Source organism: Oncorhynchus masou, chromosome 27 (genome assembly GCF_036934945.1).
Source record: "Oncorhynchus masou masou isolate Uvic2021 chromosome 27, UVic_Omas_1.1, whole genome shotgun sequence".
NCBI classification, from domain to species: domain Eukaryota; kingdom Metazoa; phylum Chordata; class Actinopteri; order Salmoniformes; family Salmonidae; genus Oncorhynchus; species Oncorhynchus masou.
In genome coordinates, this window is record NC_088238.1 from 21113499 (window position 1) to 21124641 (window position 11143).

The 11143-nt window shown below is 42.9% G+C and overlaps 1 protein-coding gene across 1 annotated transcript in view; it reads right to left on the reverse strand.

Annotated features, from left to right (window-relative positions):
- LOC135515777 (muscarinic acetylcholine receptor M2-like) overlaps positions 1 to 9579 on the reverse strand; it is a 91364-nt gene extending 81785 nt beyond the window's left edge. Inside the window, exons 1-2 of the mRNA XM_064939505.1 lie at positions 9447 to 9579; positions 5627 to 5777 (exon numbers count right to left, since the gene is read on the reverse strand). The gene's annotated coding sequence lies outside the window, so the exon portion shown is untranslated. The remainder of the gene's footprint in view (positions 1 to 5626; positions 5778 to 9446) is intronic.
- Between the last annotated feature and the right edge of the window lie 1564 nt (positions 9580 to 11143).

Sequence of the window (11143 nt, forward strand, 5' to 3'; positions counted from 1 at the left end):
CCAAATGGCTGGTCGTTTCTCTCACTGACAGCCTGAGGTTGAGAAAGTTAGCTAGATATCTAGGTATTGGATGATCCGGACATGTTGTGCTTCTGGCTTATGGAAATGTCTCTGAAATATCATATGTCTGGATTCGCCCTGGTCTTTTTTTGATAGTGGAAGTATGTCATGACCCTGTTTCCTCTTTGTCCCAGTCGCTCTTCCTCCTTGGGATATATCTACATCCTCCAGTGATTTCCCTCCACTGTACACACACATCTTTGCTCTTTCTGAGAAATAACAAGAAAATAACAGACATCTACGAAATGCCATCCAAGACTAACATGGCAGCGGTATTTACAACCGTTATCTGGCCTTTGTCTTGCGTTTACGTATAGTTAGACAGAATGGACAGTCGCAGTAAATCTAACCAGCTGAGCACATAAAAGAACTGGGCTTTACTACACAACATAGTGGAAAAAGAAACAAAAGGTGAGATGAGTTATACCTGAAGCTACAGTATAAACAGGCCTGCACTCACAAATGCACAAGAATCAACTGAGGCACTGCTGAATCTGTAACCTCAAATGATCATTGCCTGCATTAGTATCGCTCGGTTTTAACACGTGTTCAACATGATCCACCACCACGGTGGTTAGAGCGTTGGGCCAGTAACCGAAAGGTTGCTGGATTGAATCCCAGAGCTGACAAAAAAATTAGGAAAGGCACATTTCAATTGAATGCATTCAGTTGTACAACTGACTAGGTATCCCCCTTTCCCTTCCTGCTCCTTAAATTAGCCAGCGTCTTGGACAGGAGCATTTTTCTCTGCTATGATTCCGTCATTATCTTCAGTTCAGGGCCTGTGTTTAGCTGGTGAGAGCGTGTGGGCCTGTACAAAATGGAGCTTTTGTGTGAAGCAGTAGTCTCTCCACTACTCTAATTGAAGTTTAATTTTCGCAGATTGCCTTTTTTTCTCCACTTACACTGGTATGGGAGAAGGACAATTGCTTTGTAAAATTGCATAGGCAATTTACAGACTTGCTTCTTTGGCACATTCTGCAGTTCTGAACATTCACATAAAAAATGATAGTATTTATGTTGCAAGAGGCTCGCAACAGGACTAAACGGAAAAAATGGATTGATGCTGTAATTTCGTGCCAATTCCTTTCAATGGTACGTTTTGGCAGTATCTACTGAACAGAGAATGAAATAAAGCGTTCTAGTTTGACGAGAGTGGGGGGCATTTAGGGTTCCTTAATGGTCGGAGGACAGGACCAGGGCAAAGGTGACTAATAAGGATTAGTAATTAAGATGTTAAGGCCTTTTAAGAGTACAATTGAATTTAAAGTGTGAGAATGACCTTTAAAAACATGTTAGTCCTTTAAATAGGGGCTGAAAACACTTAGTTCTTGAAAGTGAATGGCTGAGGATGGGAAAACAACAGATCCACTCGGACAGGGGAAATGCAGAATGAATTCAAGAAATACACATGATTAACCTATCACCTTGGGAGACATGTCAACCTTTGGGGGGAGCCCACTATCCAGGAGAAAGAGGGCATCATTATAAGGTACATTCTTAGAAAAAAGGTTTCCAAAATGTTCTTCAGCTGTCCCCATTGGAGAACCCTTTTTAGTTCCAGGTAGAACCCTTTTTGGTTCCAGGCAAAACTCTTTTGGGTTCCATGTAGAGCCCTCTGTGGAAAAGGTTTTACATGGAACCCAAAAGGGTTCTACCTGGAACAAAAAAGGGTTCTCCAAAGGGTTCTCCTATGGGGACAGCCGAATAACTGTTTTAGGTTCTAGATAGCACCTTTTTTTCTAAGTGTGTAGATGAGAAACGGGAAATAGAGATGATGAAGGTGATCCAGGGAATGGTGAATGAAGAGAAAAGGATGGGCATAGGAGTTTGTATGTGTGTGTGTGCGTATGTGTGCCAGTGTGCTGTGTGACCATGAGTTTACGTGCATGTGTATCTGTACGGCTTCCTGGAGTGTGAATGTCAAATGTTTGAGATACTATCTTTCTTTCTGACATAACACAAACCCATTCAGACAGTCTCACTGGTCCCGTTAGTGGCTGTGAATGATTAAAGGCCCAGTCCTGTCAGACTCTGCCTGAAAGAGCTCAAACTCACCAGGACTGTAGGGAGACATTTTTTCAGCCTCGTATCATCGTCCCTCCTCCTGTCTAATTGCTCGTTAGTGTTCATGACCCGAAAGGGGAGAAATTGACACAAGGCTCTCTAACAAACATTCACACAGTCAGCAGCAGCAACAGCAGTAGCACTGTAGTGGAAAACATCCCTCTAGAGTCCAGTATATTCTGTCTGGGCAGAGTTAGTAACAATAACAGCCAGATGAGCCAGGCTGGCTGTATCATTCTCTACCTACTGAGTCTAGAACGGGAATTGGGAAAACGAATCACCCCTTAACACTTTCCTCTCTTGGACTCATTCTCTGTGTCTCTCGCCATCAAATGCAACTCCAATAGCCAACCTGTGTGTGAGAGGTCAGAGGACAGGGAGGGAAAACCATCTCTCCATGTCTTCTGTCTTCTGTCTTCCAATCCCACATCATGGAGGAATTAGATCTGGCTGCAAAATTACAATGTCACTGCTCCGCCATGGTTCCAACGTGAGCGGGGACTGCTGAATGTTTTATGGAGCCAATAATAATGGAGCTAGAAGCGCAGTGCCGGATTTATCCGGTGCCGAGGCTTAGTGCAATTAAGCACCGGGAATGGCAGCCGGAATTATTACTGGATGAGTGGCAGGACTTAGGAACACCTGAGGCTTCCTCAGCTGTGTCTGAGAACTGAAAACAGGCAGAGAAGTATCTTGTGATATTGATGGTACTACTTAGTAGTACTACTATTACTTTATTATTCATTTATTGATTGAATTTTACCCCTTTTTCTCCCCAATTTTGTGGTATCCAATTGTTTAGTAGCTACTATCTTGTCTCATCACTACAACTCCCGTACGGGCTCGGGAGAGACTAAGGTTGAAAGTCATGCGTCCTCCGAAAAACAACCCAACCAAGCCACACTGCTTCTTAACACAGCACTCATCCAACCCGGAAGCCAGCCGCACCAATGTGTTGGAGGAAACACCGTGCACCTGGCAACCTTGGTTAGCGCGCACTGCGCCCAGCCCGCCACAGGAGTCGCTGGTGTGAGATGAGACAAGGACATCCCTACCGGCCAAGCCCTCCCTAACCTGGACGACGCTAGGCCAATTGTGCATTGTCCCACGGACCTCCTGGTCGCGGCCGGTTATGACAGAGCCTGGGCGTGAACCCAGAGTCTCTGATGGCACAGCTGGCGCTGGAGTACAGCGCCCTTAACCACTGCGCCACCCGGGAGGCCCGTACTACTATTACTAAGCAGTCTTGGTTCTCTGTTATGATACAACAAAGGATTCGACACTGTTTACAGACAGCAGTGGGGAAGCTCTTTCTTCCATCTCTAAGCTGTGTCCCAACAATAGCTGATAGGCTAGCTGCTAGCCCAAGGGTAATGCAGTGAACCCTCTTGATTAGAATGGAACAGTGTCACGGTGCACCTCAAAGACACTGCAACCTTTTAGATGCCTGGCTAATTCAGAGGGAGGAGACCAGGAAAGAGAGTTAGAGAGAGATGCAGCATGGATGATTCATTACAATGATATCAACAGATCTTCAATTTTCTCCGGCCATGATTAAAGCATGTTGACGTTTATTGGGATGAATCCTGTCCTGGGGGGTTACGTTTAAAATCTGATTGTATGACTTTGTGGCTGTGCCAGCTAGTGACTACCCTGCAGAGCTTCCTCCAGTACATAAGCTTTTACATAAGTCATCCCAATAAATGCCAACCTGCATGATTTAATGTATTCAGGTCTCCCCTTGTGGGACACTAAACAGATCACCTAGAACCAATTTTGAAGAGTAATGGCTTCTGATGTATTCTATCAAACTTTTACACTACAATCATCACTGGGTTCATCTGAGGTAGTGTAATTCACCTCCGTATAGACTAGAGAGCCCTGAAATACTAAACGGCAAGCTTGGCTTTTACAACCAATTACCGGGTCACTACATCTCTTCAGCATTTTTTATGAAATATGCTGACACAATGCACAGAAGAAGAAGAAAAACACACGACATACCGCTTACTTCAACAACCTCCAATAGTCTTTGTAGGAAATGCAATGACACTATTTTATTTGATCCATACTTCACAGTGCTAGACACAGATCTGGAGGAGCATCACTCAGCGCTGTGGAGTTCCTCCGGTACACCCCATATAAGTTCTGACTCCTTCAATGTCAGATAAATAACCCAATATCTGCTCCAGGTGTAATGACAGCACAATTCAGCTGGATTTTACGCGCGGTGGCTGGTTTGATTGTCCAAATTTTTCAATGTTCCTTGAGCTGAATCGCAGGCTTGCGAGAACCCTATTGTTACAGGATATAGGCTACAGAGTTGTACCAGGGAATCATGCAACGTGCAACGTAAGTAGTTATTTGGAGCGGAGATGGGCATGCTGTATCTCGACACATCTCCGTGTTCTGAGTGGTGGTGACTAGCATGGTCAATGTAGCTGCTCAAGAAACCGTCTAGAGAGGACTTGCTAAACATCCTTACTGCTCCATTGTGCTCAACACGTTAGAGTGGAAGGGTTTGCACATGCTCTTGTTCCATTCTCCCATTTTAGCTTAATTACATCCTTTTCCTTAACAAGCCTCCATCGCTGATGCCTCAGCTTATCCATACAAAGCTAAAATAAAATTTTAATTGCATAAGAATAAAATTAAAAAGTGTGATTTAACACCAGCAGCTCGGCGTAGATGTGGCAGCCTGCTGTGGTTGAAAGCGTGATAATCAGGCATTCCTTTCAACTGGTGCCATCTCTCAGCTCCACTGATGTCCACCACACCACTGCTCGATTAGCCCCACCACCGCTGGGTTACTCCCCTAAAGGCCAACGTCCGTTTAATCAAACACACAACCGACTAAATGTAAACTTTTAAAAAGACACCTTTGCTCCTCACTGCTATATCAAATGCACGCCTGGTGCCAGCCTCTTGAACATTCCATTAGAGACTAGGTTCATTTAAAAGGGAGCATACAGGATGCGCACATGGTGGGAATGTATAGGCAAAGCTAGGAGTGCATTATGTGTTAAGTGTTAACTTTGCAATTGTATTCAACAAGTGAGTAATTATCATGCCTGTTCTGCTCCCACCCTCAGCGGGGAAACATCTTGTTTTCAGGGATACAGTATTTTCAACCTAGCTTCCTTTCCTCCTGAAAACCGGATGTGGGGACCCCGCTCAGGTGTTTAGTTTACGCCTGCTACCTTACGTTACTTTGCTCCGAAACAGCTGCTCTTTCAAGTGAGGCAGGGAACCTGTGTGACTTCCAGAGCCATTCAAGTGGCCCCTCTCAAGCAGACACTTGCTGCTCTCCTAACAGACCACAACTCTATCTCTCAAGCAGACACTTGCTTCTCTCCGAACAGACCACAACTCTATAGATGGCTTATATGCAAAACATGAAATCCATTTAGAAAAGTGTAAGTAACTAATATGTTCTGGAGCAGCAACAACTTAAAAATCACAATAGGTCATTAATCTTAATTACAATTGTCCACCTTACCTGCTGGTGGCATCGGCTCACTGCATGTCATGAAGGGGTGAGAAACTCCAGCTGAGCTACTGTACAGTAAACCTCCACTTCCACTGTCAAACAGTCTCCATGGTGTTCAGCCCAGGAAGAAGTCTCCGGATGGGGTCAACTTGGGGTGCCCCTATAGAGAAAACACACAAATAGCATCTCACTAAATGGTAACTCTCTCTGCCAAATCAATATAGCCTGTCAATTTGTCCCACCTTTAGTGGGATGACATTGAACAAACTCCACATCTATCTCATGGTTTGTGTAGATACATTGGAGAATGAGTGTAAAACAAAAATTAACACTGATTAAAAAAACGACCCTATAGGTAAAAATGAATCAATTCATAGCTTCTCCCTACACACAAACTCAAATCCCATTCTTCCTCTTTACTCACATTGTTAGTAAGCCAGCATGTCAACCACAGCAGCCAATATGCAGCGTAACATATTCACATTGATACAGATCTCCAAGTCTATAGAATATAGGTTATGAGCCCTATACAGCGTCTTACCCTAAGGGTTAGTATATACCTTTACAGTACAGTATGAGATAATCATGGTCACAAACCACAACGGCACAGGGAAATGATGCTTACTCTTTCATGGTTGCGTCTCTAATGTGATATCGACAATATATTGACAGTCATGTACTGACTGTGTCCTCGATGTGTAAACTTAACAAATATTTACTGAAGAAGTACATGCAAATGCTACCATAAGTGGTAAAAAAACAGATCCTTTCCAAAACAACCTCGCTCGGTACAGCTTGCATAAAGTATGATAACCAATACGAAAATAGCGAGAGTATTTACCTGTGGAACAGTCGGCAACGCATTGTATGGATTTCACTGACAGCTTAAAGAATTGTGCAAATTTTTCACACAAATTGCTAGGACTGTGCTGCGTGACCCCTTGACCATGCAGTTTAATACATCTTAAACGGTCAAATATTATACAAGTGTACTGCTGCTCACCCCACCTACGGTGGAGGAGGGAATCAGGAAAAATCAGTCGAGTAAGCTTTTCAGCAATTATATAAAGGCCTTTGTATATTTTCAGAAATGTGATGTTTGTGACAGGGAATATCAGGTAGAAAATACCCTCTCAAAAGCTCGCTCACATAATAATGTAGGATACAAATAATCTGATGCAATGGTGTGTGTCTGATCTGCACCATAGCTGATGGCAAGCACGTAATATGGAAAAACGAAATACACCAAATGTATTCCGGGTCTGTACTGTACATGGCAGTGCTGTACAAAAAAACAATCGTATTTTCCTCTGGAAATGAAACTAGGTTACCCGTGCACGTTATTTTGCGAAGATAGCGCAAAGGCAATACCAATAACCATTCTGTTAAAGGCTCTTAATTGTGAGCACCAGAATGCACCCTATCAGCCAAGCTGTACCAGTACCAAATACACTTTGCAAGAACCAAACCACTACCAACAATTATTCAGTATTCAATTGGTCTAGTGTTGAGTCTGCCCAGTCTTTATCTCACAAAACCAATTAATTTCAACAATGAATTCAGGGTCACATTGTTCATAATAATTACCAGTGCACTTACGCACGTAAAAGAGAGAGTGCAGAGTCCGCGCCTTTATGTTATAAATGATGACCACGTTTTTCAACCTGCACCTGGACCTCAAATGCATCAAGTGCACTAATTAATCAAACACACCAGACACATTAGCAAGAGGCACATTTGCATCCTTCTTCAAAGCATTCGCCCCCTCTGCAATCTGTGAAATGGCCAACGTCATTTAGACTTGGGAGACCAATCAGTAATGCAAGCACAGATTCTTCATCTAGAAAAGAATTCATGTTTTTTTCTCATCGCCATCATCAACTCGATCAAAAACAGCCATATTTCCAGTTTACAGATGGGACCGTCGAGACAGTGTGTCTTTATCCCGGTCTGATAAATGCATATCCGTATCCTGATGTGAGTCTATGGGGCTATTTATGAATAGCCAGGTACATTTGTTCTCCCGCAGTGTGACCAGAGTTTTATTGGAGATCACAGGAACCCATACATCACATGGGGATGGTAATCGATGCAAAGCACATTTTTCTTTTCCAACCTCAAAAGGCTTGACACGACTGTGACGTTGTCGTGAGGAATTGCACCAGCTTCCAGCGACCTCAAAACACAAAAGCAGTGGCTCATTCCAAAACTTGATTTTGACGCAATTTCTGAAACACGTCATGCAACCTACATAATGAGGCAAGCACTCTTATTTGATCTGTTAAGAAATCTGGAATTGCTCACAATCTTGTTAATGCTGTCCGTTATACAATCATACAATCTGCTATTCTGTGTCAACATGCACCAGCCATATCCAAACTCATCCTTCGGGGTTGCTCGCGCAGTGCCAAGCGCGCTTTTACGCGCACATTCAGTGAGACATACAGCTTCATCACAGTCGAACAAACCCTGTTGTTTGTCACTAAATCGAAACCCTTCTCTCACCACCACTGCAAAACAACCAACTCATTGCGCATTGGGTGAAATAATTGAAGCTCCTCTCTTTAACATATTCGAGAGCACGTATGTTCATGCAGCGTGCTGTCCATTTATCGTTATGATGGTGGGGGGCATACATTAATGGAGGCTGACGAAGAAATCGACAAAACCATTCCCTGTCTTCCTTTGTGGGGTAGGGGACACAGCAATAGCATTCTGTCCCCATTGGATGGACAGAGTCGTATTTGCACGAGGTATGAAGGTCTCCAAATCAAGGACATCGAGTCCAAATCATGCGTCAACTTCCGGAAGTTTCATACTTCACAGCAAAATGACTACGATTATTCAAAACTTTGATTTTAAATATTTTAAACATTAACATATACAAAACACAAATCAACGGCATATTTAAATGGTATACCCTCTTTGTGTCGCACAATAGAATAACAGCTTAACGCAATACAGTTGTAGTAGCCCATAGCCCAAGCGGAAAATTCGATTCTATTGAACTTGTTTTGAAAAACAATTTGCCAACTCTCACGAAATGCTTGATGTTATGCCGGAGAGGTGCTTGGCACGGGGATGCGCAATGCCATTCATATAGAGAAAGGAACCGCTCCATGGATGGATCGACAACAGACATGCAAATGGGAGAAAATGTAATATTCCCTTTATGATCATTGCAATTATTAAAACAACTAATTAAAGATTATTATCGTAACATTGTATACCACCCTTGTATATATCGTTTCATTTTTGTTGAATGCAGAAACAATCCACTGAAAGGAAGATATGGATCATATGAGAATGTAATACTTTTTACTTTTCCAAAATAAAAGAGAATCATTCCAATATTGACGACAAACAGCAGGTGATAGAAAACAATCTCCATAGCACTATGATCATTTATTTATTTGCTAAGCTGAATTTCATTGCGCAATGTGACAATTCCATTCCGCATCATGGCATGGCACAATATACAGATACCCATGTCTAAAGCGCAAACCATCTCCACTCCCATGTCACTGATAAACAAGTTTATTACATCCCCGGATAGGAAATATGACTCCTATGCGATATTTTCTATTGCATAGCATCGGTTGATTCAGTATAATGTAGTGAATGCCCAAGAAAGACATTCATATACCATAGGTCAAGTCGGACCTTGCTTGTTGCGCACAAAGTTCTGTCAGTATCCTGCCACGTCTGATGTTGTTACATTATACACGTATACCAAGTAAATTGATATCCCCCTAACGTGCACAATTCTCTCCATTCTCTAACCAAACATTCTTAAGATTTGCATGACCTATGTTGGTAAGTTAATTACCTGCTCTCAGACTTTTCTGCTGCTCGTGCAGCGGGTTACCTTCGTCCGGTGCTCTCTGGAAGTTAGTTGGTTTGCTTCATCACACGGCTGCACGTCTGAGGACATGCTTGTAGAGTAAAGCTGGGGAGGCAAAGCTGGCTTCTTGGCTGGAGAAAGTGGCGAGGGAGGAGAGCGTGTATGTGAGAGACAGAGAGAGAGAGAGAGCGGGAGAGTTAGAGGGGGGCGGTGCACAGTGCAGAATTTCTTAGAATATTTGTTGCCGGTGAAATCCCCTGCGTACCTGTCTTGCTTTTTTGACGAACAAAACCGACGGTAATGTTATACACTGATTGTATGCAGAGTTGCAAACTGCGTGATAATTATATTGTATGCTATACAAATGATATAGGTCCTATCATGGTTGCATTGGTTGTGCTCTGAATGTGCTTAACCTTGATTTGCATTACTTGTGAAATGTCGTCTGGGTCGCCAAGGCCGTTTGTTTGAGCAGATTGCGTCGATGCCTTTCAGAACCATGGAGAGCGCACACGACGCTTGAGCAAGAAAACATGGGGAGAAAGTCAATAAGAAGGTAAAGCTGCTGGTTGATCGTCTTCAAAACAGACCTCTGCAGAGGAGGAGTAAACGGAGTTTAGCCATTTGACCGTACGTGCTGAACTGCACAGCACTCTCAGCGATATGAGATTTGTTTAGCCGCTGGTTAAAACGACTTAACCTATCCCAGAACAATGCCTCCTCATGCTGAATGAGCGCAGCATTGACTGCGCACAGAGGCGTCAAGATCAAAGGGAGCACATGGGCGCCCTCACATGTGTCCTGTTTCATTTTTTATTTGTTGTTGTTGTTTCTTTGTAATACTACTAGCCACCTAGCAATTTTGATGGCTTACAGGCTATCAATTAAGTTCGAGTAGCTAGCTTGTCTAACTATCTTAGCTGGCATGCTTTCTGGCAAGGCTGGCAGACTTTAGAAGAGCAAGCGTTTACTAAATGTACTGAATAAGACTCACATTCCTTTCAATCTTTGACCCAGATTTTAGCAGAGATGCAGAGAAGCATATTTCGTTTGTTTAAAAAAAGAACCACCAGTCAGGAGGTTACAGACAGCTTAGATATGCTTAGATATGCAGAAAAAATACATATATTTTTTACATTTAATAAAGCATAATTATTATGGTTCTAGATTGCAGGAAAAGGCTGTTTTTCAGTTTGAAAAATGAAAAATTCTCCAACCACCACCCAACCACCCTCATGTAAAGTGCATTCAGATTGTATTCAGACCCCTTGAATTGTTGCACATTTTGTTATGTTACAGTCTTATTCTAAAAGGTCTTAAATGGTTTTTCCCCCCTCATGAATCTACACACAATACCCCATAATGACAAAGCAAAAACAGGTTTTTAGAAGTATCCAGACACTTTACTCAGTACTTTGTTGAAGCACCTTTGGCAGCGATTACAGCCTCGAGTCTTCTTGGGTATGACGCTAAAAGCTTAGCACACCTTTATTTGGGGAGTTTCTCCCATTCTTCTCTACAGATCCTTTCAAGCCCTGACAGCTTGGATGGGGAACATTGCTGCACAGATATTTTATGTCTCTCCAGAGATGTTAGATCGGGTTCAAGTCCAGGCTCTGGCTGGGCCACTCAAAGACATTCAGAGACTTGTACCGATGCCACTCCTGCATTGTCTTGGCTGT